Source organism: Eptatretus burgeri, chromosome 2 (genome assembly GCF_056783735.1).
Source record: "Eptatretus burgeri isolate ZD-2024b chromosome 2, Ebu_testis_v1, whole genome shotgun sequence".
In the NCBI taxonomy this organism is placed as follows: Eukaryota; Metazoa; Chordata; class Myxini; order Myxiniformes; family Myxinidae; genus Eptatretus; species Eptatretus burgeri.
In genome coordinates, this window is record NC_140962.1 from 140,704,601 (window position 1) to 140,732,389 (window position 27,789).

General features: G+C 40.3%; 1 long non-coding RNA gene across 1 annotated transcript; it reads left to right on the top strand.

The window, feature by feature from the left end:
* The first annotated feature begins 16,788 nt into the window (after window positions 1–16,788).
* Window positions 16,789–18,646, top strand: LOC147033343 (uncharacterized). The gene is made up of 3 exons (XR_015055539.1): window positions 16,789–17,890; window positions 18,146–18,203; window positions 18,493–18,646. It is a non-coding gene; the product is annotated as an uncharacterized LOC147033343 (long non-coding RNA).
* The last annotated feature ends 9,143 nt before the right edge of the window (window positions 18,647–27,789 follow it).

The window sequence follows — 27,789 nt, forward strand, 5'->3', positions numbered from 1 at the left end:
TTTGGCCTGCACGCAATTTACTTACAAGCTCCGCCTGTTATAAGCGCCTTAGATTTATGTTGAGTAAATAAATTTGACCTATTCACAGCCGATCAGACAACAATCACCGGTAATAAAAAAAAATTAAGATACCTGAAGCAGAACTAAAAGGATGCAGTTGAAACGTATGGAACCAAAACTCACCCCTTGCTCGTCAAAGCTATGAAGGGTGATCAAGAAGTTTTGCAATTCAGGGGTAAAGCAATATAGCAGGGTTCTAATTTTTTGGGTAACATGAAGTAAAATGCTTGTGTATTTGTTTCAGTTAATTTGATTAATGTGATACCATTTACTGTTTCAGAGGAAGAGTTTCATGTATGGTGTTGGAGAAAATTACAGGTCTTATAAAAATTGAGCATCAAAATGTCATTAAATTTTTAACCAAAGAAGGTTCCACAGCAACAGAAATTAATTGATGCTTGGTGGGAGTGTATGGCACAAATGCCCCTTCATGTGCTTATCATAACAAGGTGGGACAAGGAGTTCAAGCATGGGCATGATAACCTTGAGGATGACCCCCGATCAGGACAACCTTCAGATGCTACTGACGAGGCAACTGCAGACCAAGCCAGGAACTTGATTATGGAGGACCAGCGTATCAAGATCAAATATATATGCACTGAGGTTGGCATTTCAAATGGAAGTGTTGTAACCATCATCCATGAACATTTGGCCATGTCGAAGGTTTTTGCAAGATGGGTTCCTCAAAACCTCAGCAGTCAGGATCGACACCATAGGTCAGGTATGGGAGCATGTGCCAGAACAGCGCGTCGCTGCGTCCACTTTCCGCCGGTACTCCAGGGGCCTCCGTCTGGCCATCCCCCAGGCAGATGCCAGGCCCATCCCCATCTCCTTGAGATGATGGTCAACCTGCTGCAACCATGAGGCACGTGGTCGGCCCACTGGCCTCCTCCACTCATGAGACTCCCTCGCTGAGAGAATCTGGTGAGCAGGATCAGCGTCAGGAAAACGAGCCACATGTCCATACAGCCGCAGCTGACGCTCACGGACTATGCAGGTAACAAATCTCATCCGAGTCTCTCTCAGCAACCGCTCGTTGGACACAAAATCCGACCAGCGATAGCCAAGGATTCTCCGAAGAGACCTGGTACCAAAGGAATTAAGTCTCCGTCTCAGATCCTTGGTCAAAGTCCAAGTCTCGCACCCATAGAGCAAGACTGGAAGTACCAAGGACCTGAAGACTCGGACTTTCGTCCTCCCGCACAGGTACCGGCAGCGCCACACCCCATGATCCAGTGAATCCATGACTCCCCAGGCCCGACCCAGACGTCTATTGACCTCCGGCTCACAACCTGCGGAGACATGAATATCACTGCCAAGGTAAGTGAATCTATCCACGACCTCAACATCCTCACCACAAACAGACACAGACAGGACAGCAGCATCCAAGATGTCACCGAAAGCCTGGATCTTTGTTTTGACCCAAGAAATCCGTAATCCCAACGGCTCCGACTCCTCATTCAGCACCTCGAGGGCCCCCAAGAGGATGTCTAAAGTCTCCGCAAAGATGACTGCATCATCTGCAAAATCAAGGTCCGAGATCTTGACATTGCCAAACGATGCACCGCAACTTGATCTCTCCGACATCCTCCCAAAAATCCAGTCCATACAAGTGCTGAAAAGTGTGGGGGCAAGTACACACCCCTGACGAACTCCAGTAACAACTGGAAATAAGTCAGAGATGGTACCACCACACTTCACAGCACTCTCAGTACCAGAGTAGAGTTCAGACATCAGATCGATCAGTTTTGGTGGCACCCCACGAAGACCAAGAATCCTCCAGAGGACATCCCGATTCACTGAATCGAACGCTTTACAGAGATCAACATAGGCTGCAAGCAGCCCCTGCCGAAACTCTCGTCTGCGTTCGGTGAGGACACGAAGTGCAAGGATACGGTCAATCGTTGACCTCTTTGGTGTAAAGCCTGACTGCTCTGGACGCTGGTGCTCAAGCAGATGGTGGCGAACCCTATCAAGAATTATCCGAGCAAAGACCTTGCCCGGCACTGAGAGCAGCGTCACCCCTCGGTAGTTGTTGCAGTCTTGGCGATCACCCTTCCCTTTCCAGAGAGGGACAACAAGGCCCCTCTTCCAGTCAGTTGGGATGATGCCTGTGTTCCAGGCAGAGCACAAAACTGCATGCAACGACGCGAGTGCAGCATTTCCACCAGCCTTGAGAAGTTCGGCATGGATGCCACAGATCCCTGGAGCTTTGCCCCGTTTCAACTGGTTCACCGCAGCCCATGTTTCCACAAGCAATGGTGGACCACAGTTGATTCGAGGGTCAGCAACAGGGATTGTAACACCCTTGACGTCCAACTCGACAGCTGGGGGATCAGCCTGGTACAACCGCTCAAAGTAACCGGCCCAGCGGGCCTTCACTTCAGACTCCTCTGTCAAGAGCCTACCACTCTCTGCTCGAACTGCAGTGCTCCGAGGGATGGGCTTGGATGAACGTAATGCGCGAATTCCCCTGTAAGCGGGACGAGAATCACCTGTCCACAGGTGATGCTCTACCCCCTCACAGATTCCTCGCACATAGGCCTCCTTGTCCACCCTCAGTGCACGTACAGTTTTACGCCTCAGCTCCCTGAACAGCTCAGCTCTGCCATTCAGCCTGGCCCTGCGACTCTGGTCAATGGTATCCAGTGTCCCTTGAGAGACAAAATTCTTCTTTGCCCTGCGGTGAACTCCAAGGCATCCACCGGCAACATCAAGGACGGTGGTCTTGAAGATGCTCCACAACTCTTCAGGACCCCCCAAAGCACCCAGACCCCCAAGTGTCCACTCAGCCTGTTCGCAAACTCCTCAGCTACTCTCTCATCCCTGAGCTTGGCAACATCCAGCCTAGGCTGGGATGGTACCATTCTCCAGGATTTAAGGTGCAGCTTTAGAGTTGCTACAACAAGCCTGTGGTCAGTATTGAGGAACTGAGCACTCCGGTAGACCCTGCAGTTCTGGATCATCCTCCAACGACCGTCAATGAGGACATGGTCAATCTCCTTTGCCACACCGCCAGCGTTGGAATACCAAGTCCAGCGATGAGCTTGCGGGCGCTGAAACCATGACCCAGCCACCCTAAGTCCATGACTTCTTGCAAAGTCAAGGAACTTAGTGCTATTCTGGTTCATAGTTCCTGACCCATGGGGACCAACACACACCTCATAACCATCCCTATCAGTTCCAGTCGATGCATTGAAATCCCCCAAGACTAGAAGTGTATCTCGTCTGGGGCACTGATCAACCACAGACTCGAGTGTGGCGTAGAATGTGTCCTTCACGGTAAGATCACTCGCCTCAGTCGGAGCATAAATAGAGACCAGGGAAATGACACCTAAGGAGTGACGAATCCTTAATCTCATAATACGCTCGTTGACCGGTGTTACCTCAATTATCATTGGGGTCAGCTTATTGGACACAGCTACAGCAACTCCTTGGGTATGGTAACCATCAGAGCGACCAGACCAATAGTAGGTGTAACCACCCACCATTATCTCGCCGCAATCCGGTCTCCGAACCTCAGAGAGAGCTGCAATCCCGATGTCCAAACGCTTGAGCTCAGATGATAACAGAGACAGGTGATCATCCTCTCTTAGGGATAGGACATTCCAGGCACCCACCCGAAGGGACCGCCTCAGGTTAACCCAAGGAGACCGCCGTCTGGTGGACGACACCTCAGCACCACTCCGACACACTCTCCCGCAATCTGACCCAGGGATGTTACCCCGTGGTTTCCCTCCTATCAAAGATTGGGGGTCCCGAAGGCTTTGCCCCAATCCCATCATCCGGTGAGCTGCCCTGCGAAGGGAAGCTGCACAGGAGGTACTCCCACGGAGTGGGTTTTCAGATTTTTTTGCGTTTTGCGGAATGAAGCGTTTTACGGTGGCTGGAGTGCAAATCCTGCCACCAACCTCCTAATAACAAGTAACCCAACTGCAGGAGGACGTCCGCAGACACAGTTGGGCACTAGATATGGATGGCCGTTGGCTCACAAGGAGCTCCTCCGCCCTTTGACAGGTTTTGTTTTTAATCCTGCTGGGTGTCCATATCCAAACACCCTCCTCACCAGAAAACCTGGTGGGGGAGACGGTTTAGTCGCCGACAACCCGACCATGGAACAGGTTAGTACAGGTTTACATGGTACCTGTAGCAGGTCACAGATCGAACCTGACCTGACACCATAGAATGGCTTCAAACTGTGAGCTCCTTGATCTGTATGAAGCCAATTCAGCCAACTTTATTTCTCGTCTTGTGACAGGCAATGAAACCGGGATTCATCACTGCGACCCCGAGTCAAAGATGGAATCCATGCAAAGGAAGCATTCAAATTCTCAAATCCACAAGAATTTCAGAACTCAACCCTCTGCCGACAAGATCATGGTGCCAAAGGGATTCTGCTGAATGACTACCTGTCACATAAAACAACAATCACCGGTAATTATCATGGTGGCCTAATGCCAAAACTGCACAACATCATCCATGAGAAATGACCAGGAATGTTGTTTAGGGGTGTGCTCCTGCTCGATGACAATGCGCTGGTCCACAAATCCCATGTTGCACAGGTGTCTATTCACACTTGTGATTTCTCACAACTCAACTACCCACCATATGGTCCAGATCTGGCCCTGAGTGACTTTTCTGTTTTGAAACTTGAAGTCCCACATCCAAGGGCACTGTGTTCAGGATGATGAGCTGAAGTTGGCTACTGAGGTGTGGTGTGAGGAGCAGTCAGAAGACTTCTACAGGACTGGCAAAGTGAGTTTGAAGGATTAGTGGAGTAAGTGCATTGAAATCAAGGGAGACTATATTGACAAATTAAATGTGACTTGTGGTTCTGCATTTTCATTATATACCCAGTTTACAAAACTTATTGACCACCCCTTGTATATGAGAAAATTTTGATCAATGAAGAACCAGTGTCAACAGCGTTGATCAACTGCAAAACGGCATTTGACTGCCCCATAACCATTGATCATCAAACGGATAGAATCCCAGAAAATTGACCCAAACATAAAATAACTTAAAGAAGACAATCAAATTATACAGCACCTCCTTGATAATACATCCCTCGGAAATATGCATTAAAATCTCAAGATGCAACAAAGTATTCTTCCAGGAGATACTCTCCAATTGACATTTCTGCCAAGCTTTGGACGAGTACAACGAACAACTAGAGAGTTCATAGAGCACCTTACCCCACGCAGTATTCAAGTATACATTTCAATTGAAATAAAATAATGAATTTAAAAGTCGTATAAAAAATTAATTCTGGAAGTTTACTGCCACTGATGCAGTGTCTTCCAGACCACCTTATTTAACATATCCAAGTACTGCAAAACTGGAGGCTTTTGGAAGCGACAAGAAGACGATTTGTGTTCTACAGTGTTCAAGTACATAATTAAATTTAAATAAAGACTAGCATAACCTGCGCTCTGCGCGTAATGTTGGGGTGGGTGTGTTTGAGAAAGGAACTGATGCAGAGTATCAGTAGTAATTTTACTTTAATGCAGTAAGTGGAATACAATGTTCAAAGTACTTCTTGATACACAATGTGTTGGGTTATAGCATTGTCATTGTGGAACCCTTGTTTTGTAGTTGGTATAATTTGCACCGTAATGTCCGAGAACCGACGTGATCGTGAGAAGGCAACATATAGCTGACCGTGGCTGAACACCGGCTGTGGAAGATATAACCCAACTTTATCAAAGGTTTGGCCTTGCGCTTTGTTTATAGTCATGCAGTAGCTGACTCTTACTGGAAACTGTGTTCTTTCAAGAATGAATGGCAAGTTCACATCTGATGGGGCCAGTTTGATTCGTGGTATCAACACATAGTCACCTTTGTTTGCCCCAGTTTGGATCTCAGCATCTAGAACATGGGTGTGGAGATTCCTAACAATCAGTCATGTACCATTACATAACCCTCTTTTTATACATAGGTTACGTAAGACCAAAGGACACAAAGCCAAATGCAGTAACCGTTTTTGGCACAATTTCACTGTTTCAGAACCATTTTATTGACCTTTTTTGTACCATGCACCTCATATGGTCTTTGAGATAATGTAAGCCGAATATCACGTTACTCGAGCGCAGAACAAAGTCGAAGATAGCGCGACACGAAACCACAAACTCGGAAATAATATATACTAGCATAACCCGTGCTCTGCGCGACATGTTGGGGTGGGTGTGTTTGAGAAAGGAACTGATGCAGAGTATCAGTAGTAATTTTACTTTAATGCAATAAGTGGAATACGATTTCACTGTTTCAGAACCATTTTATTTACTTTTTTGTACCATGCACCTCATTTGGTCTTTGAGATAATGTAAGCCGAATAGCACGTTACTCAAGCGCAGAACAAAGTCGAAGATAGCGCAACGCGAAACCACAAACTCGGAAATAATATATAAGAAGATTTCGAAGGTTGTATAAAAAAAAAAAATCCTAAAAGTTTTTGGCTATTGCTGCAGTCCATTACACCACCTTATTTGATTTGTTACAATAGTTACTCATACCTGGTGTTTGTATCCTTTATGACATCCTTAAAAACAGTAAATTTCCTGTTTGGAATGTTTTTCAATTTTGTTTGATTGCCAGGACAGGCAAACAGGAAAAAGCATGTGTGATCTTGACAATCCAGAGGCAATGTACGCTGCTAAACTGCAGCTTCGTTTTCTCATTAATGTTCCGATTCATGTTCAAAATATAACATTCAATTGACATAAAGTTGTTCCTCGTTCATAAACTGAAGTTTGCAGACAGATGGACAGACAGACAGAAGGCGACGTCATTTCCAGTTGTTCGCAAGAGGTTGTGGAAACTTCTACGCGAGATCATGTATTTTATTATTGAGATTTGTGTCGGGGGGAGACAAAAAGACAGAAAATTACACGAAAAAGTACAAAAAAACCAATAGAAAAACAAATAAAACTACAAAAAATTACAGGAAAAAGTACAAAAAAAAACAACAGAAAAACAAACAAAAAACTACAGAAAACCTACAAAAAACTAAAGAAAAAAACTACAGAAAACCTACAAAAAAATCTAAAGAAAAAAACTACACAAACCTACAGAAAAAACTACAAATACGGAAAACCTACAAAAAAATCAATAAAAAAACAACAAAAACCTACAGAAAAAACTACAAATACAGAAAATCTACAAAGAAATACAGAAAAAGTACAAAAAAATCTAAATAAATACAGAGAATCTACAAGAAAATGCAGAAAAATCTACAAAACAATATTAAAAAAACTAAAAACAAACTTCAGAAAACACGAAAACAAATATTTTGCATTTTTCTTGTTTTTATATAAATCGGTGTGGTGTTGATGTGACGCAGGCACGATGGGCCGAATGGCCTCCTCCTGGGTCCATATTCCTCATGTAACCCAGTGCCATATGTGGAACTGGGTTACTCTGTTGGATGAACCCCAATTTTCGCTTTGTGTGCGGGTAATATAAAAACCTGTTCTGAGCTTTATTGACCAGCTCGACTCGGACTGGTGTCGGGAACGTCACAAATATCCCTTGATGGAGTTCATCAAGCTTATAAGGTGAATCAATGTGAAAATATATTGTTTTGCAGAGACGTCGTTCTCAATAATTCCACATCTAATATCCACAACACCTGTATCCACCCCGAGAAAATAATGACGTACATTCGCGGAATTCCCTCCACTTGCTGGAGTGATGTCATCGGCTTGTGGTTTCAGATGTTTGCTCAATGAACGGGTTCAGTAACCACGGGGAAGTTGAGACGATCTTCGATTGTGTTAATTATATGTTTTTAAAGTACGAAAACGTTTTGACTCCCTTGTACATCTGTTTTTGTTGGTGAAGTTTGGACTTTCAGTCGTTACAGGCCTGATCCGGTGAGTCTGATACATAACAAGCGTGCACCTGTGGATATTACAAGTGGATACCTTTAAGACAGAGATTTCGAATTGGTGGGCAGAATACGCTTGCTTTTCCTGCTGTTGGCAGGTAAGACTTGGATTGCATACCGAACGAAGGTGAGCATCTGTAGACTTGTACCTGCCAAACAGCCTCAGTGAAAAGTCTCCAACACAGTACAGGGTGGCCACAAGGTCATGTCATGTGACAAAATATTGTGGCTACCCTGCACATCAGGAACTTTGAATAGGAAGACGTTGTCCTTCGGAATCTGTGCATCTCGGCTTTCCGATCTTGGATCTTCGGAGTGTCGAATGCTCAGGTAAAATCAGAAGAGATTAAGGGAGGTGATTGCACCAAGAACTTCCTAATGAAATGTAAAGGACATTACCTTCACCTTATGCTTGTTATAAACTGCATGAAGTCTGTCGAACATGAAAGTAGATTTATTTTGTCTCTTGAATTTATTTTTGCTAATAAAGCTGGTGCGGCCATTGTATGCCATCAGAATGAAGCCCATCATGACTTGATGTACCCCAGGTGGACAGGTGGGTGACCTTGCTATCATCTTGTGGCAGGTTCAGTGATAACCCTCTTGGGGTGTCGGTCAGCAGCAAAGTATTATGAACATCAGGAAGAAGATGATAGAATGACAACAGTTGGAAATGTTGGCAGGAATGTAACGGAGTCCATCGGACCCATAAAGGGGGCTGGATGAGACCAACCATGACTTCAGCACTCAATTGTAGAACCCAGATGTGGACAACATCGTTTTTAGTACAGTATTAACAATTCCATTATAATAGGAGGAGGAGGAAATTGGGACCATATTCTGTGCAGAGCGTTGGTGCTGTTTAAGCAGTCTCCTTGGCTATTGGGCACAATCCTGGACGGGTCACCATTCCGACACAGTATACCAGCATGCTGGCACTCATTTTGCCGACCTCGGAAGGATGACATTATATTAGATGGACAAGATCCAAAGTTGTGATGAAATTATTTTGTTATCAGTTATCCTAAAACCAATTGTTGATAACTATGGAATTGTTGAGGTTTATCTCATCCTGTACCTTATTCAGACTCAACAGGTGCTTCAAAATGACAACCCCGATCGTTTGCTTAATGCTGAACACAAATTGCAGTCTCTCGAAGTACTGTTGCGGTCTTCGACCTTTGGCGTGAATCGACGTCTCCAAACACAACGACCGCGGTGGGATGCCGACAGGATAGCCGAGTGAAATTTGTCACCATTCCGCATTGAGGGATGCACGCGTAGACCCAATCTGCCTGTTTAAAGGGTCAATCAACCAATTTACTAAGCACAACAATGGCCACACAAAGTTTCATTAAAACGAGGGAATTAATTTACAGAGGGAAAGAGGGGGGAGAACAGCATGGCCGTTCAGCGGTATTTACAATCAATAAGAGCGCATACCTCCACCACGTAATGCCTGATCCATAAGAACTTATCGGGCCCAATAAATACATTTTTGAAATATCATACTATGTATCGTTTTTTTCCCCCAAATCTCTCAATGGTGAAGAATCACTTTGTTAAATTAAATAATTATCACATCTAGATCTGGATTTGGATCTTCACCAAAATCGAATCAATTCGTTCTTGTGACACACCCAACCTGTCCAGCAAGTTTCGTCCGAATCCGTCCACAACTTTTTGAGATATCGTGCTGCATCTCGTTTTTGGCCCTTACCTGTCTCTCAATGGTGAAGAATCACTTTTAAAATTCTAGTCATCAAATCCGGATCTTCACCAAAATCTCAGCAGTTTGTCCTTGTCACACACTGAACCTGTCCACAAAATTTCACTTTGTTTCTTCTCCTGCAGGAGTTTCATATGACCTGTTTGAACGTACCCCCATTTCATGCAATACTGCATTAATTCTGGCAAAGATGGACCACCCCCCACTCACCTTCCCACTTCCCTTCAATTCTCCAACCAAATGAAAGTCGAAACTCGAAACTTCCTCTGACCAAACGCAAGACCAGAACACCCCCTTCCCCTCCCCTCTTCCTCCTTCCCCTCCTTTCTCCCCCATTTTCCTCACAACTACCCATCTCCGGGAGTGTATAGCGATGTGTGGTGAGGCATCTTTCAGTGGGCGAACTGGATGACACGAACTGCATGCGTTTTACCGTGATCAACTGGAGGGTGCTCGTCAAGTGGCTTAAGCACTCAAACAAGCACTCCAACAAAACGGGTGAGAAGGAACAGCGGGCTTGGTAAGGGATCAGTCATACAAAGCACCATGCAGAGACACCCGGATTGTCATTGTCCGAATTGGACAAATGAGCACTTTTTAAAAATATATAATTATTCGTGGTCAGAGCTGCTGCGAAGGTCAATTCCGCAGTTTAAATTTTTTAATTTGGATCAGGTAAAATGATTTTATAGCTTATCACATATGTGGAAATTAAATAAAGGCATGAACACTAGCATCTCCAGGTGTTTATAAACATTGCGATGTATCCAGAGATTCATAGGTTTGAAGATCAGAAATGTATCCAGAGATTCATAAGTATGAAGATCAGCAGTGTATTCAGCAATTTGTAGGTGTGAACCTTTATTGCACAGAATCTGACTTGTTCCAAGACGAGGCATTTTTTTAGCTGAGTGGACAAAATGGCCAATTAAGACTCCTGAGCTGAGCAAGTTGAACGCATGCTGCCCAAAGGTAAGCTTGTTTATGGTTTTACCATCAATTATCTTCAAAAAGGATGTTTAAATTTACCCAAGCATCCAGTTTTCATTCATGCACTCCCTTGGAGTTCCCTTCTTGTACATACAAAGTTGCAGGCCACTAGGTTTCATGGTTTTGGAGTTATGGAGGTCTACTGTCTCTCTCTCTCTCTCTCTCTCTCTCTCTCTCTCTCTCTCTCTCTCTCTCTCTCTCTCTCTCTCTCTCTCTCTCTCTCTCTCTCTCTCTGTCTCTGTCTCTCTCTCTCTCTCTCTCTCTCTCTCTCTCTCTCTCTCTCTCTCTCTCTCTCTCTCTCTCTCTCTCTCTCTCTCTCTCTCTCTCTCTCTCTCTCTCTCTCTCTCTCTCTCTCTCTCTCTCTCTCTCTCTCTCTCTCTCTCTCTCTCTCTCTCTCTCTCTCTCTCTCTCTCTCTCTCTCTCTCTCTCTCTCTCTCTCTCTCTCTCTCTCTCTCTCTCTCTCTCTCTCTCTCTCTCTCTCTCTCTCTCTCTCTCTCTCTCTCTCTCTCTCTCTCTCTCTCTCTCTCTCTCTCTCTCTCTCTCTCTCTCTCTCTCTCTCTCTCTCTCTCTCTCTCTCTCTCTCTCTCTCTCTCTCTCTCTCTCTCTCTCTCTCTCTCTCTCTCTCTCTCTCTCTCTCTCTCTCTCTCTCTCTCTCTCTCTCTCTCTCTCTCTCTCTCTCTCTCTCTCTCTCTCTCTCTCTCTCTCTCTCTCTCTCTCTCTCTCTCTCTCTCTCTCTCTCTCTCTCTCTCTCTCTCTCTCTCTCTCTCTCTCTCTCTCTCTCTCTCTCTCTCTCTCTCTCTCTCTCTCTCTCTCTCTCTCTCTCTCTCTCTCTCTCTCTCTCTCCCTCTCTCTCTCTCTCTCTCTCTCTCTCTCTCTCTCTCTCTCTCTCTCTCTCTCTCTCTCTCTCTCTCTCTCTCTCTCTCTCTCTCTCTCTCTCTCCGAGTCTCTGTCTCTGGTTTGGTTTCTGGGCGTGGTGTCATGGCCGCCGTAGGCTCCTGCTCTGTGTTGTGAGATCTCGGTTCTTTTTTCCTTTTCCTCTTTTTCTTCCCAACGTGTTTTTGGAGGTTGTCTGTGTCTTCTCTATCCCTTGTATCCTTGAGAGAGGGAAAGAGTGAGAGCTGGCCTATTTAGGTGTGGCCTACCTGCTTTGATGAGGCCTTGTAAACTTGGTCCTTGTTTTTTTCTTTGCTTATAATGCACTTTCCTTAGTTTTTAGTGTGATTGTTTTTTAGTTTGACTCCCCTTTGCTTTGTCAGGCTCAAGCAAAAAGGGGGACATAAACCGTTGATATGGCGGACACACGCACTCGGTTTTAGGCGTTTGATAATTTAACAAGGAATTTAACAAGGATAATTTAACATGCATGCATTGGTGTGCGTTCCACCTGAAGGAATTGCCACCGAAGACATTGTTTTATCAGTGGGGAAAATAATAGGGAATTAAAATGGAAGAGCAGCATCGAAAATGAATAAGAAAATTGTTGTCTTTTTTTTGGCTGATGAAAAATTTGTTCACGATGTTGTAAGTTCAGGATTAACTACAGAGACTGTTCTCTTTATATTGGCTTCGCCAATGGATACCCCATCAATGAGAATTGTTATCTCAAATGTACCCCCGTTTATAACCAATGAAAAACTGATGTGCATTCTGTCACGATACGGAACAGTTGTGTCGAAAATCTCGATGATTTCTTTTGGAGCTCGAGATGAACAGATTAAACGTTATGAGTTTCCGACGGCAGGTTTATATGGTTCTTCCCAATCGAGGTGACGATACCGGTCTAAATATTTCGTTTAAAGTTACCTATAACAATTATGAGTACCAAATGTATGCATCTTCAGCCTCGTTAACATGTTTTAACTGTGGAGTATTTGGACATGTGAAAAGGTTTTGTCCAAAAGTATCTTGTGTAAAGTGTGGTGAAGCAGGTCATAACAACACCAATTGTGAAAAAGATATTACCCCGGTCCCAATAGTAGAGAATAGAGTAACTCCTAATACCTAGACGCTTCCTGTTGTTTCCTCGCATAAGAAGACTCAGGGTTTTACTCCAGTTCCTAATCCTAAAGAAGACAACACCCCAGCTTTAGGAGATAATGAAATCCCCCCTGACAACCCAAATGGTTTGGCTGTTGCTGCATGTAGTGTGGAGATGGAGGAGGATCCCGTTGCCGTGACAAAGAAATGAAGAGCATCCGATATTAGTAGTTCCAACACTACCGTAAAAAAAGGTAATTTTGGACGAAGAATGTGAAGTTGAGGATGCACCTCAATGTGTTACTCAGGGTTCTCCAAGCTGCATTGATACTTGGGAGAATGATTTTGGATTGATTAATGAAGAAAATGATTTTCAAGGATTACTGTGCAACACTGGAAATTTGACGAGTAAAGCATCAGGTGAGGCTGATGTTGATGGAAAGCTCATTAGCAAGTCGTCACCAGCACTTCCTGCTGAGACCGAGCAGAATGGAGATGTTTCAGTCCTTACTACCCCTTCATTGATACAAAATCCCACTCATTATCCTGGTTATTCAACTGAGCCAGTGAATATCAGCCCTCAAGAGCAAGAAACCGAGGTTACTGCTCCGGTTTAACGTACTGAGTACCAGAGTAAAGTTGAGGAACATTCTGGCAAATCTTCAGAGTTTCCAGGACCTGAAATAGTGACTGCTCAGACTGATTTATATGACCCAGGTGGGGCTGGGTCTGATTTTTCAGAATCAAATTATGAAGCTGAGGTGACTGAGTTGTCTCAATCTTCATCGTATCAGTCACACATAGCCCCATAACTTATTCTTGCCTTTCTGAATGAAACATATTGACACCGAAATGTGATCATTAAAGATCACTTTCCTGATTCAATTTCATTTGTTCAAGCTGCAAAAGACATCATGAGGAAGCCTTGCTGAATTCAAGTTAACAAAGTCACAGTTTCATCGTCTTCGAAAGATTGTTCCAAAGGCGGGGACTGAAATTTCTCTGCACTCGCTCAAGCCTTTGGATAAACCATGAAAAAGATCATTTTTGGAACATTAAATATGAACGGCGGAGGTGCATGTCACAACCGCCAGGTTCAAGTGAAAAGTTTGTTTGATCGTAAACAAATAGATGTACTTTTACTCCAGGAAACGCACATAACTGAAGGTGTGGAGTATGATTGGTGTCACCTCTTTAAGGGACTGTGCTTCTTTAGTAATTTGTCTTCTTCTTCTGCTGGTGTGACCTTTTTATTCAGACCTGGGCTGGTACCTGAATCATGCCACTTCCAAGAGATTATCAAAGGCCGGTTCATCTCTCTAGAACTGGTCATCAATAATTTCCATTTTACACTATTCAATGTGTATGCGCCCAGTGAGAGTGTAGCACGAAGAGCCTTCTTTTTGTCTTTAATCAGACACTTTCACTCAATTTATATCAAGATTGTATTTGCATGGGAGGTGATTTTAATTGTACCTTAGAACCTCTTTTAGACAGAAATACAGCAGAACCTCACCCTGAATCATATGCCGATTTGTCTATTTTTTTTTTCAGCAATAGGTTTGTAAGATGCATGGAGGCTATGTCACCCCAACGAATCTCAATATACGTGGGAACGTTGGGCTCACGGGAGAGCATCCTTTGCTAGACTTGACCGGTGGTACATAAACTCGCATTTCAGGACTGCAGTTTTCTCTCCGGTTCACTTTCCCTCATTATTTTCCGATCATCATTTAGTTACCATGGGCCTCTTTTTCCCTCAACCCTCACATAAAAGTGCGTACTGGAAATTCAACACCAATCTTCTTGAAGATACTTCGTTTAAAAAAGGCTTCTATACCTTTTGGGCTATCCAACTCTCAAAAAAAGCCTCTTTTTCTTCATTAGAGTTATGGTGGGACAACACAAAAGCACAGATTAGAATGTTTTGTCAGCAGTTTGTTTCAAATGTCACCAATGTTAATAATACAACAATGACTGTTAGAAGCTGATAACATACAGTTAGAGAGTAAAGTGGCCAGATATGGAAACAGGAGAGACCAAAGGATATTAGTTGAAAAGAGTGTATGGGTTGAGTGTACGGAACTGCAATTGAGAGAATTAATGCAAGAGAAAGCAGCAGGTATGTTAATCAGATTAAGGATAACAACATCAAGGTTTGAGATACTCCCAGCAAATCCTTTTTCCAAATGGATTTTGTCAACAAATCACAAAATACCGTTTTTTCTCTGCTGGACTCAAGAGGAAACATGGTTGTTAACTCCAGTGATGTATGGTTGTGCATTAGAGATTATTTTTCAAAAATTTATGCAAAACATACTGTTTGTGAGCAAACTATGGGATTTTTATTTCCTTCCATTCTCTTCTCACTTTCCTTTCATCACTGAGCCCCAGCACCTGAGCTTGGACTCACCAATCACATTGCCTGAGCTAATGCAGGCCCTTGCTGGATTGAACTCGGGGAAAGCGCCTGGAATTGACGGCTTACCGGCAGAGTTTTTCTTGGCATTTTGGGACCTTTTGGGCCCTGAGTTATTGAATGTCCTGGAATCATCTTTGGTAAATGGAGAACTGCCTCTAAGTTTTAGAAGAGCGGTGGTGTCTCTTCTACCAAAGACTGGAGACTTACGGCAGATGAAGAACTGGTGACCGGTCTCAGTATTATGTACGGACTACACAATAGTCAAAAGTGTTGGCCAGTTGGTTGAAGATGGTAATTGGTGATCTCGTCAACTCTGATCGGAACTACTGTATCCCAAACAGATCAATTTATGACAAAAAAATTTTGATCAGAGATTTGCTGGAGTGTGATTCCATGGAAAAAGAATTTGGGATAATATTCCTTGACTTAGAAAAGGCATTTGATAGTGTTGATCATGTGTTTTTGCATCATGTGTTGGAAGCATGTGGTCTTGGCACCAATTTTCGGGCCTATGTATCCTTACTGTACAGCAACATATGTAGTAGTTTTACAATTAATAATGAGCTCATCTCTCCTATACAGGTACAGAGAGGGGTGAGGCAAGGGTGCCCCGTTTCTGGATTATTATTCTCCTTGGTTATAGAACCACTTCTAATTCTATTCAGGAAAAATCTTTCAGGAGTAACTGTATCCACAGGGATTCCTTCAATCGTTGTATCAGCTTATGCAGATGATGTCACTGTGGTCATTAAGAATGACAATGATATCTCTGCATTTGTTAAGTGTTTAAATCTCTTTTGCTTGACATCTTCGTTGAACTGTAACTGGAACAAGAGTAAAGCCTTATGGGTTCCCAGTCTTAAAAACAATCCGCTGGGGACACGGTTAGTACCACCCCAGGAGTCAGAGAGATTTACCCCCCATGAGCTCAGGAAAAAATTTTTTCAGAAATATAGCAGTAAAGACCAATATAGACTGTCTACTCAAGTCCTACTCGAGGACTCTCCATTGAATGGAGCGGCCAGATAGAAAAGACTAATGCCGGAAGGACTCCCATCTGAGCCGATATGGAACTCATTCTATAGTAAGCTGGTTGCAAAAAGGACTGGAGATTTACAGTGGCGACTAGCACATTGGGTTATTCCTTCGAATAAGTCAAGTAATTTTTCTCCCATATCTGGGTGCTGCCCTTTCTGCATTTGTACAAAGGAGTAGGGTAAGAATACTGGTTCTGGCTCACTTTTCCCCATGTAAATGAATGGGGGATTTTCAGCCATGAAATTTTTCTTTTTTTTTCCCCTAAAAAAATAAATCCCCTTTTTAGCCCAAGGTATATTTATTTGTCTCCCCTTTTAACCTGGAGCCTGGTGTTGGCTTAGTGGTTAGGGTGGCGGCTTGGGATCCCAGGGTCCTGAGTTCAAATCCCGTTGGCTGCTGAATTAACACCAGGGGGTTGACTCAGCCTGCCATCCTTCCGAGGTCGGCGAAATGAGTGCCAGTGTACTGGTCCCGGTGTATGCCCCGGTTAGAATAGGTGTACCATATCCCTGTGTGTCGTAAGAGGCGACCAGGGTTGGCGTCAGGAAGGGCATCCGGCCATAAAACATTGCCTCAAGAAAAAGCCAAACCCCTGCACAGCAGGGAAAAATGGCTGTAAAAATGGTCATTTTTTATTTCCCCTTTTAACCTAGGGGCTCTCTATTCAAATAGCCCATACAACAAGATAAAGATTTGTTAAAGGTGATTCTAAAGAAATATCTGAAACGCCGAAGCCCCGGGACACTCTTTATCAAATAACCCATACAACAAGATAAAGATTTGTTAAAGGTGATTCGAAAGAAATATCTGAAACGTCTAAGCCTCGGGGCACTCTTTATCAAATAACCAATGCATATTGTTTAGCTCACTCATTGAACCTATAAACATTTGTTCATTCTCAAATTCCTTCAATAGTTTAATTTTCTTTGCACAATAATCCCCATCTAAAATATTGAAAAACAAAACATTTGAATCTTTATATTTTTTAAGATACCCCTTTTGTGCCATTACGAAATGATAAACTTCTCTTAATGATCTCATCTGGCCACCGCCCGAGTTGCAAATCATTTTTGTACATAAACCATGCCAGAAAAAAAGTTTTGTTTCAAATGTTTTCAGTTCATGCCGTGAAAATGAGGAAGTGTTTTTTTGACACGGCCATGCTGTGTGAATGAGGAAGTGGTTTTGGACTGTCATGCTGTGAAAAAATAGGAACTATTCTGTGAGACAAGGTCTCGTGTTTATATTTTATCTCAGAACACGAACTGAAAACATTTGAATCAAAACTTTTATGGCGTGGTTTATGTCCAAAAATGATTTGCAACTCGGGCGGTGGCCAGATGAGATCATTAAGAGAAGCTTGTCATTTCCTGTGCCCACACCCAATGATTAAGCAATCTCCTCATCGTTGCTTTATAAGCGGTTCGCCAGACAAAGTTTCTGCCAGACGGGATTTTCATTTTTACAACTGAGGCATGGACGATATTTCTTCCGATGAAGCCAACAGCCCACTACAGAGTTGGTAAGTTTGTGTATGCTTTTCTCTTTGAACGATGAAGCAAATGATTATTAATTAAATCATGATAATTCTGATATATATATATATATATATATATTTTTTCCCTGACAGGGCATTGGAAGAAATTGAGTTCACATATCACGACGTGGTTCATGAAATTAATACTCTTATTGAAGAGATCAATGATTTTAGAAGAGAATTGAAAGACATTTTCAATGAGTGGCATGAAGTCTTATCACGTCCTCTCATCTCGAAGGAATTAAACCAATGGTGAGACACGTGTGTGTGTGTGCCTCTCTCTCTGTCTGTCTTTCTACCTACCTCTCTCTGCTCTTATTGAAGAGGCCAATGATTTATAATGACTGGTCTCTGATCTCGAATGAATTAAACCAATGGTGAGGCACGTGTGTGTGTGTGTCTATGTGTGTGTGTATGTGTGTGTGTGTGCGTGTGTGTGTGTGTGTGTGTTGCTTTCCCTGTCTGTCTCTTCATCTATACCCTTGACTTATTATTATTTTTTTTCAGCACTATCGCACAACATCAGCTGTTGAAGCAATCTTGTACAACACATGATTTTCTGGAGGTAAATATTTCTGAATTATTATTAATATCACTCATACAACACATGATTTTCTGGAGGTAAATATTTCTGAATTATTATTAATATCACTCTCTCTTTAGAATGTCGCCTTATGTTGGTTGCATCATTAGTTTGGACGTGGTTTTGTCAGTACACTGGAATTCATTTTATTGACCTTGAAAGGATGACAGGCTCCTGGTGTGTTAATTCAGTGGTCAACGAGGCTTATTCATATTACCATGTAATTATCTTTATAGAACCTAATTATTATCCACTTTTTGTTTCAAAACAGAATATGGTGTCTGAGTTTCGAAATCACAAGGCATCTGAAGAAGATTGCTGGGAAAGATTGTACATTCTCGCAAATGAATATTTAATATTTTCAATATTAATAAACTATATTTGTTTTGTTTACAATTACTTGATTCTGAATTACAAGAAAAGAATAAAAGAGATGTAAAGGTGGGGGGTTGGGGGGGGTGGGTGCGCTCCCCAATGACCCATCACCCCCTCATCCCATCCCTCCCCTCCCCATGTGTGTGTGTGGGGAAGGGTGGGGGTGGGATGAGGGAGGTGGTGGGTCAAAGGTGGGGGCGCACAGGGGGGATGAGGGGGGTGGGGCTTGTGTGGGCGGGGCTTGTGTGGGCGGGGCTTCGGTGGGGGCTTGTGTGGGTGGGGTGTGTGTGGGAGGGGCTTGTGTGGGCGGGGTGTGTGTGTGGGTGGGGCTTGTGTGGGTGGGGCTTGTGTGGGCGGGGGTTTATGTGGGTGGAGCTTGTGTGGGAGGGGTTTATGTGCGTGGAGTTTTTGTGTGGAGCTTGTGTAGGCAGGGCTTATGTGGGAGGGGTTTATGTGGGCAGGGTTTATATGGGCAGGGGTTTATGTGGGTGGAGCTTGTGTGGGAGGGGTGAATGTGGATGAGGCTTATGTGGATGAGGTTTGTGTGGATAAATGGATGGGTGGAGAGATGGGGGGATGGGTGGATGAGTGGAGCTTGTGTGGATGGGTGGATAATTTTTTAATTAAATAAACATGTTGTGTGTGTGGGGAACTAATTAACTAATCACTAATTATGTGAATATGATGAATATGGGTGGAGCTTGTGTGGGGTTTGTGTGTGTGGAGCTTGTGTGGAGTTTTTGTGTGGAGCTTGTGTGGGGTTTGTGTGGGCGGGGCTTCGGTGGGAGGGGCGTGTGTGGGCGGAGTCAAAAGGGCGGAGTCAAAAATTTCAATTTATTGGAGCTTGTGGGGGGGGTGTGTGGTGGGGTTTGTGTGGGGTTTGTGTGGGTGGGGCTTGTGTGGGCGGGGGCTTGTGTGGGTGGAGCCAAAAAGGGGCGGAGTCAAAAAATTTCAATTTATCTTTGTCTTTTGTAATTCCTGTGAATAAAATGAACCTAAAATCTCTTCCCCTTCCAAATCATATATCTTATAAGTCCAAGGAACCGTATCTATTACATCAACAATTTTAAAAAGCTCGTTGGTCCATCTTTTCGTATAACCTTTTTCAAAATGAGATTTCCACCTATATATTCTTACGATATCACCAACTTTGAACTTAGGTTTTCTGACATTAATCTCTTTTTCATATTTTAATTTTGTAAATGTTTCTGATGGTTTCATATTTGTTGCCGTGTGAATCGTGTCATTATACTTATCCACAATATCCTGAATAAAAGATGACCATTGTTGTGAACCGAGTTGTGTGAATTTTTTATATAGTCTCTCTTTTAAGGTACGATTAAAACGTTCAACAACAACTGCCTTCCCTTCATTAAAGGTACTGTATAATGTAATACTGTTATTTTTTAGAAAATTCATAAATGTCTTGTTATAAAACTCCCTACCCTCATCAGTCCACAATTTTTTAGGTTTTCTCTTACTTTTATTAAATATCTTTTGGAAGGCTAACATAAGAGTATTACCTGTTTTGTTTTTTAATGGTACAACCCACGCATATCTACTCCTCAAATCAATAACGGTTAAAGCATACTTGTACCCCTTATCATTATTGAGTTCAATCAAATCAGCAGACCAGATATAATCTACTTCCTTGGAATAAACTTTCCTTCTCTGAAACTTTGTGAATATTGGTTTATGTAATTCATCAGCTAATTGCTCTTCAGTCTTAATAACATCATTAGAGCCTATAAGTTTTTTGAATTTCCAAGACCAAGTTTCAATTTAGCACTGATCATCTTCTTCACAATGAACCGATCAACTTTTTCTCTCAAGGTTGGATTTTGTATCAGAGACAAATTATACAACATTTCTCTATCGGCTTCATGCTTTTCTTGCAACGTTGTGGTATTCCCATAATCAATATCGTGTCTCATGCACACTTCATCAACTCTATTGATAGGCTTACTCCAGGATTTAGGATTGTCTGCCTCATCTAATCTTTTATCCAAGTTTGTGCCTGGGCCACAGAAAGAATACCCTGGAAGATGTAATTCCCCTGGTATTCCAGTAGTTGTAAATTTACTTCCTGATAAAAACTTTTGGATATCTCCTCCTAGTTTGTGTTGGGAGATAAATTGATTTTTTTGAACCACACACCGAACATATACCTTTTTGTATAACCCTGTTATTTTTACTTTTAATATATGAAATATTTTTAGTATTAGTTTTCTTTTTACATTTGAGACAATAACTCATTTATTTATGAGAAAAATTCCTGCAGAGTGCAAAAACCTTTTTAGTTTCCAACATGCACATTTGAATCTTGATTTTTAAAACATAAAGAATCCTTAGAAATGCCTTCACTCTCTCCCCCATTTATTTAAGAAAAAAAAATGAAAAACTTGAATTAAAATCCATATCTTGTCGATGTCAATAGTCTTGTCGAAAGTATTGCAAATAGACTTACCAATTCTTTGTTTTCCTCCTCGGTGGGTTGAGTTATTTTCTGTAATACCCTTAATCTTTTTTTAATCTCACTGGTTTCCATATTTTGATATTTATTTTGTCTCGCTCTTTCCTCCCTCTCCTCCTTCTCTCTCTTCTCTTTTTCCTCCTTCTCTTTCTTCTCCCTCTCCTCCCTCTCCTTCTCTTTCTTCTCCCTCTCCTCCCTCTCTCTCTTCTCTCTCTCCTCCCTCTCTCTCTTCTCTCTTTCCTCCCTCTCCTCCTTCTCTCTCTTCTCTTTTTCCTCCTTCTCTTTCTTCTCCCTCTTCTCCTTTTCCTCCTCTTCCCTCTCTTCTTCAACTCCTTCCTCATCCCTTACTATCCTTGAATCGCTTACACCCCATAGAATATTATACATATATTCATCAGGATTTCTTGTTATTCCTGTATCCAAAATAATTTTTTTACAACAGGAAACCAATAAAATTTCTTTTGAATTTCTAAAAGAGCCTTACCTTTTCTTAACTTTATAATTTTTTCATTATTTAACATTCTAATTAAATCTAAAGTTGTCGGTTTATCAACATCAGCATAATGCCAATCTTTTATTGAAAATACCTCATTCTTATGTTGTAGAACATATTTATTAAAATACCGAATACCCTTTTCTTGAAGGTATGCTTGGACACAGAAATGATAATTTTCTTGAAGCCTTCTTGCTGCCATTTATGTATTAGAAATATATGTTAGAATAATATTATGGCACGAAACACCTCCCCATCTTCCCATAGTTAAATCATTTTGTATTTCCTTACTTATTATATATAATCCTGTTTTTTCTGTTTTCATGAGATAAACAAGGGCAAAACCATTATTATATTTACCCTTATTAAATTCTTTTATTTGTTGTTTACTAATCGTGGCCCCACAAAACTCATTCTCGATACCAAGTGGATAATATTCTTCCTTACGAGACTGATTTAATTGTTCCAGGTCTTCGAGGTTAATTTTAAATGACCAATTATACCCTAAATCATTCATATCATACCCCCATTGTTCTATTCTCATACAAACGATACGCCCTTCTTTATAAAAAAATATTTTAATTCGAACTGTGAATTGTGTATGACCTGGAGATAATATCAACACTTCTGTATCTTTGGAATACACAGCCGTTTTATTTAAGGATATATATTGTGATAAATCGCTTAATCTCACCAAGTCATTCGCGTCAGTCGGGCTTGGATAATTTTTTAATTTATAAGCATTTTTCATGTTAATATTTTTGGTTATATTATATTTATGTCGTTCAGCCTGTGCCTTTGTGTAATAATTTGATAAATCAATATCCAGTTCTTGAGATAAACCAAAGATAGAACCATCTTTACCAACATAAGTCATTTATATTAGATTAAAAATAATATCATAAATTTTTTATTTTTGTTGAGTTGAAATAACACATATAGGCATAATTGGCCACAACACTTGGAATTTAATTCTTGGACTTGAAATGTTTGATAAACACCATTCTGTAAGAATTTTATGACTTCAACAGGTGGTGGAAGACCAAAACTATCAAAATAATATTTGTCTTGACTATTAAAAATACAAACCCAATGAGAACCGTTCCCATTATTATCTTCTAAGTTCATAATAATATTCTTTGTATGTTTCGGCACATTTGTTAATTCATCTCTCATACAAATAACCACATTATGAATTTTTAATTTCTTACAATATTTGACAAGTTGTAAATTTGATGTTGTATTCTTTCCAAATTTTTTCAACCACTCATCAATGCTCATTTATTTATTAGAAAGATATAATCCATTACCTCTTTTCGTTAATTTTACACCTGCTTGTGCTATAGAAGAAAGCATATCTCCAACTAACAATCTCGCTTTATCAGGCAGACCTTCAAGTTTTTCAGCAAAATCTACAATTACACCACTTCCACTAATTTGTTTCTCCAACTCTTTGTTATGTCTTTCCAATTCTTTTTGAGCCTGGAGTTGAGCCTTCCTTTCGTTGGCAGTTTTCACCGCTGTTGAAATACCACCCGTCAATGCTCCAACCGCACTTAAACCAGCAAATAAAGGAATTAGAAATGGGAGAAATCCTCCACTCGTCTCTCTTATTGAATATTTTTTCAACATTGGTTTTGTCATTTTAATTTTAAGTGAGCCAGTGTCATTCAAGATTTTAACCTGTTCTCTTGTGAGAAAAACATCAATTCTTACTGCTCCTTTTCTCTGAATTGTATTAACGTTAATCGTACAAGGCTTTTGATTTTGAACACAAGATGATAGTTTATGAAGATTGATTTGATTAACATATACCCCAGTTGGTACTTTGCCACTCATTTATTTAACAAAAAATTATGTGAGACTAATCATCACACCATTATCTGTATTAATCTGCAATTCTGTTTCTTCCAAAAGCAAACAATATGTATCAACTTCTTCACTCTCTCCTCTTTCAATGTATAGGGAAGTATCCACTCGATTAGACTTTATAGTTTCCTTTTGAGCGCTCAGGTCAAACGCATAGATTGTATACAAACTTTTAAATGCTGTCATATCCAAAATAGGTTCTTTATTTCCATTACTTTCACACACCTTTTGGTAAGACTTGTATGCTTCAGCAAAATCATTTTTTCCCAATTAATTTCCAATCTATCTCGTGGGTAAAATGTTCCATCTAGAGAAACGCGAAGTTGTTTCACCTTAGCATTATCACTCAATGCATTATTCTTATCAGTCGCAGTATCACCATCTGGCTTTTTAAAAATGATCCACAGATATCGTGGCTTTCCTTCCAGAACACCCAAATTCCACGTGTAAGTTGTTTGATTGAGTTTAACGTGTTGACATCTTCTTTTGAGGTATGATACACTGAGTGGTTTCTTTGAGTTAAGTCTTCGATTCAACATCTCTTCTGTTTTAAGATTAGGAGTATATTCACTGATATACCAACTCATTTCCTCAATTACAAATTTATTCTGATCACCAAAAGCACTACCAACACCAAAAAGCAATCGATTTTCATTATCATTCCTTTGTAGTTGAAATCTAATTTTAAGGCCATACAGAACTTTATCATGATCACAAAATCCAAATATACCTTTAAGAGGAACTGCCACAGTAAAACTATTTTCTGCTTTTGTATCATCATTATACATTCCTTTCCTTTGAGTATACCCAGGGTCTGTGTTTGTTCCCGTTGACATATCAGGAATAAAACCTTCGACAGACCCCTTTCCCATTCTATCACTGAATGTATAGAGTGTAAATTTTATCATTTCAGATACAGCAGAGACATAATCAACCGCTTCAACTTCTTGTGTTCCAATATACAAACGCACACTATCAAACATTTTCCAGAAGAAATCATTTACAAGTGTAGCGTTTGTGTTATTCCCAGCCTTAGTGAATTTAAATTTACACAACAAGAAACTTTCGGAGAGATTCAAATAGGTTTGTTGATTATTTATTTCAAAACTTTTTGTACCATTCGTATTCCAGTCTGTTCCAGTTATTGCATTTACCTTGAAGTAATCTTCTTTTTAGTGGAGTTTGAGATAATAATAGTATCATCCAAATCATAGATACTATCAATTGCTTCCATACTTGTATTTGTTTAGGAAAAAAGATGTTAAAACTTTTGAAACCCTGATCCAAGTATTTGAATTATTTTCTGTCGATCTTGGGGGCACAACTGAGTTTTGCCTTTCTTAATTTCTTTTATTGCTTGTAATTTATGAGATTCCTTCTGAGCATCTTTTATACTCTTTACGGCACCTGCTACATTTCCCACAGCAGAAGCAGTTGAACCAATTAGATCTTTATGTTTAAGAATAGTTGAACCAATACCCATGAGAGTATCAATTATCCCATCTCCTCTAAATTGATGTCCAACACCCCTTTGTCTCTTAGGTTTATAGTATCCTCTACCAAGATACATACCTTCACCCTTGTAGTATGGGGAAAGGAACATCCCATCCCCTGTAATTATTTTATATTTTCCCAACTCGTGTTTCCTCAAAATAACCATCGTATTTATTTTTTGGAAAACTTCACGTAGGTGAATTCTGATGGATATAACTTCTCCATTAAAAGAAATCACACGATTATCTTGGTCGGTTATCCTAAAATTTACTCTGTGTATGGTTTTTCCTGACACAGGTCGATAAACCAAATTTTTGGGTTCCATATTGAATTTATAACCAATTGGGGTTGAGTATGCGCTGAATGAAAATATTGTATTTGTTTTTTTCCCATCATTATAAGCACCATCAATCAAATCACAGTGAATTAACACCGAATTTATTCCTGAGGATATTTGAATGACATTATCACTGTAAAACGTCCCATTAGTTTCAATCTTTTTTGAGGAGAAACCCAATAACTCTCTAAATGAATTATCAATTGTGAAATCAACCTTGTAGTTATTTTTAACTTTAATCGTTGATTTTGAAGTATGTTTTTGAATGTTTATAACAATATTTTTTGGTTCATCACCCTGTTCTTTCATAAGACGAGCAATTTCGGAAGATATTTGAGAAATCTCATATGCTCCGGGTGAGACTGTTATCGTTTTGTATCCACTTCCTGGATTATAACTAAACTTGTCATTTTTCTCGGTTATATTAAATAAGGTATTATAAGTTTCCATGGACAATAAAGATGCCTCATATTCTTTTGTTGTGTCAAGTTGTAGTGGGTATGGGAATGAAGATGTGTGGTCGCTTGTTGTGAAATTGAAACTAAGGATTGTGCTTCTCATCTTATTTAATATGAGATAAAATGTCTTTATATTGATATTTATTAATTATTTTCATGTTCATCAACTGGTCTAAAATGGCTGATGCTTCATTAAAACAATTGTTATTTCCAGCCTTCTTACTGCCTAACAACAATAACAGTCTATTAACTAATTGCGATGGGTCATTTGGAAGAAAACTAACACCTGAACCAAGGATACTTAAAGCCTGAATAATGTGTTTCTCCTTCTCATTCTTCCTACTTTTACCAGAAAGAATAACCTTATAATTTAGAGTGTTCAGCAGATCAATATATACTCTATCATCATTATTTTCCATATCCAATGGTTTATCAATATACTTTGATTCATCCCTCACAGTTGAACCTTGTCTTCCATCTTTTGTGAGAAGAAACATTAATCTCGGAGTTAGTTTAACAGGGGTTGAGCAGAACCCAAGAACCTTAATTCATCATTAAATATCAATACCTTTTCTTGAACAAGATGAAATATTGCTGATTGTTCTGTTGGAATGAGTCCTGCTTTGGTTTTTGAATCCGCTGAATATTCATTGTTTTGAAGAGCATTCACAATATAATCAGGGGGTCGATTAATCTCTTCCAGTTGTTGAAATAAACCTTCATCATCATATTCTAATTCTCCTAAATGCTCTAATTCTTCCTCCGTCATTTGACTGAAATCTTTTAACATTTGAAGTTTTTTAGGAGTATATTCTACCGTGGGAACTGTGGAAACATCTTTCATTTTTCCTTGGGAAGTTTTTAAAAGTGGTTTAAAAAATTTCTCTTGTTTTCTTTCAAATGCTTCTTCGCCCGTTAGTTTCTGTCTGCGTTTCTTCTTTATGTCTTCCTGCTGTTTTACAACTTTTGAAACCAACTCTTGATGTTCCCTAAATCTTCTTGCTCTTTCTTTCGCATCCATTTATTTATTGAAAAATATCATTTAATATCTCATCTTGTTTCACAACAATATATTTATATTTTTCAGTCGTGTGTTTCATGTAATCCCCAAATTCCTTTTTACTACATAATGTAGAACAATTGTCTCTCCAAAAATTGTTTATATCTATTGAATTTAACTTGAATAAAATAAAAGTATTAGCATTGTTTCTGATGGAACGACGAGGAAGCTGAAAGTACGATTGACTAAGATAAATACAATTACAAGAAGAATGTCTCCCTCTTGTGTAGTAGCTGTCCATTACCGTTTGGTTTCTCTCATTAACACAATCATCAAAGATAACGAGGTTCTTTTTGGATTTATCCAAATCTTGGGGAGACGGTATATCATCCGTATTATCACTCAGAATACAAGTTATCGGTTTTGATTTCTTTTTACATCTCTGTGTATCACAAAATAGTTGTATTATATCTTCAATGTTAAAATCATTTAGGTTTTTTTGAAGTTTAAATAAACCGATTATATCTTCTTTTTGAAGACCAGCATTAAAACCTTGTGAGAGTAGTTGATACTCTGGTTGAAAACTCGACTTTGTGAAAATTATTAAATTATCATAATCTAAAAAGTTGGGAGTGAGGAGCATCTTTAAAAGTAAGCAGGTTTTTCCACATCCACTTGAACCAACTATGAGGCATCTTAATGAATTTGGGAGATTTTTATGGTTGTCAAATTTTATCTTATTTTCCCAAATAGGTAAAAAATCATTCATTTATATATTTGGAAAACAGGTTATTTAATTTATTCTTGGCTTTTTTCGAAATTCTATATTTTATCCTAAGTTCAGGTTTAATTTCAAGATAATCCATTATTTTATTTATGCAATATCTTGTGTTGATATTTCCCTGAAAATCACATCCATGAATAAGATATAACAACAATCCTTTGAACATTTCTCTAATACGTTCAGTTTCTTCCCTTGTAAGGAAAGGTGTGTTCTCACCCTCGTTCTTTACATTCATTTCTCGAATCAATCTTGTAAAGTAATTCATTTTTGGTGTAAATCTAAAAG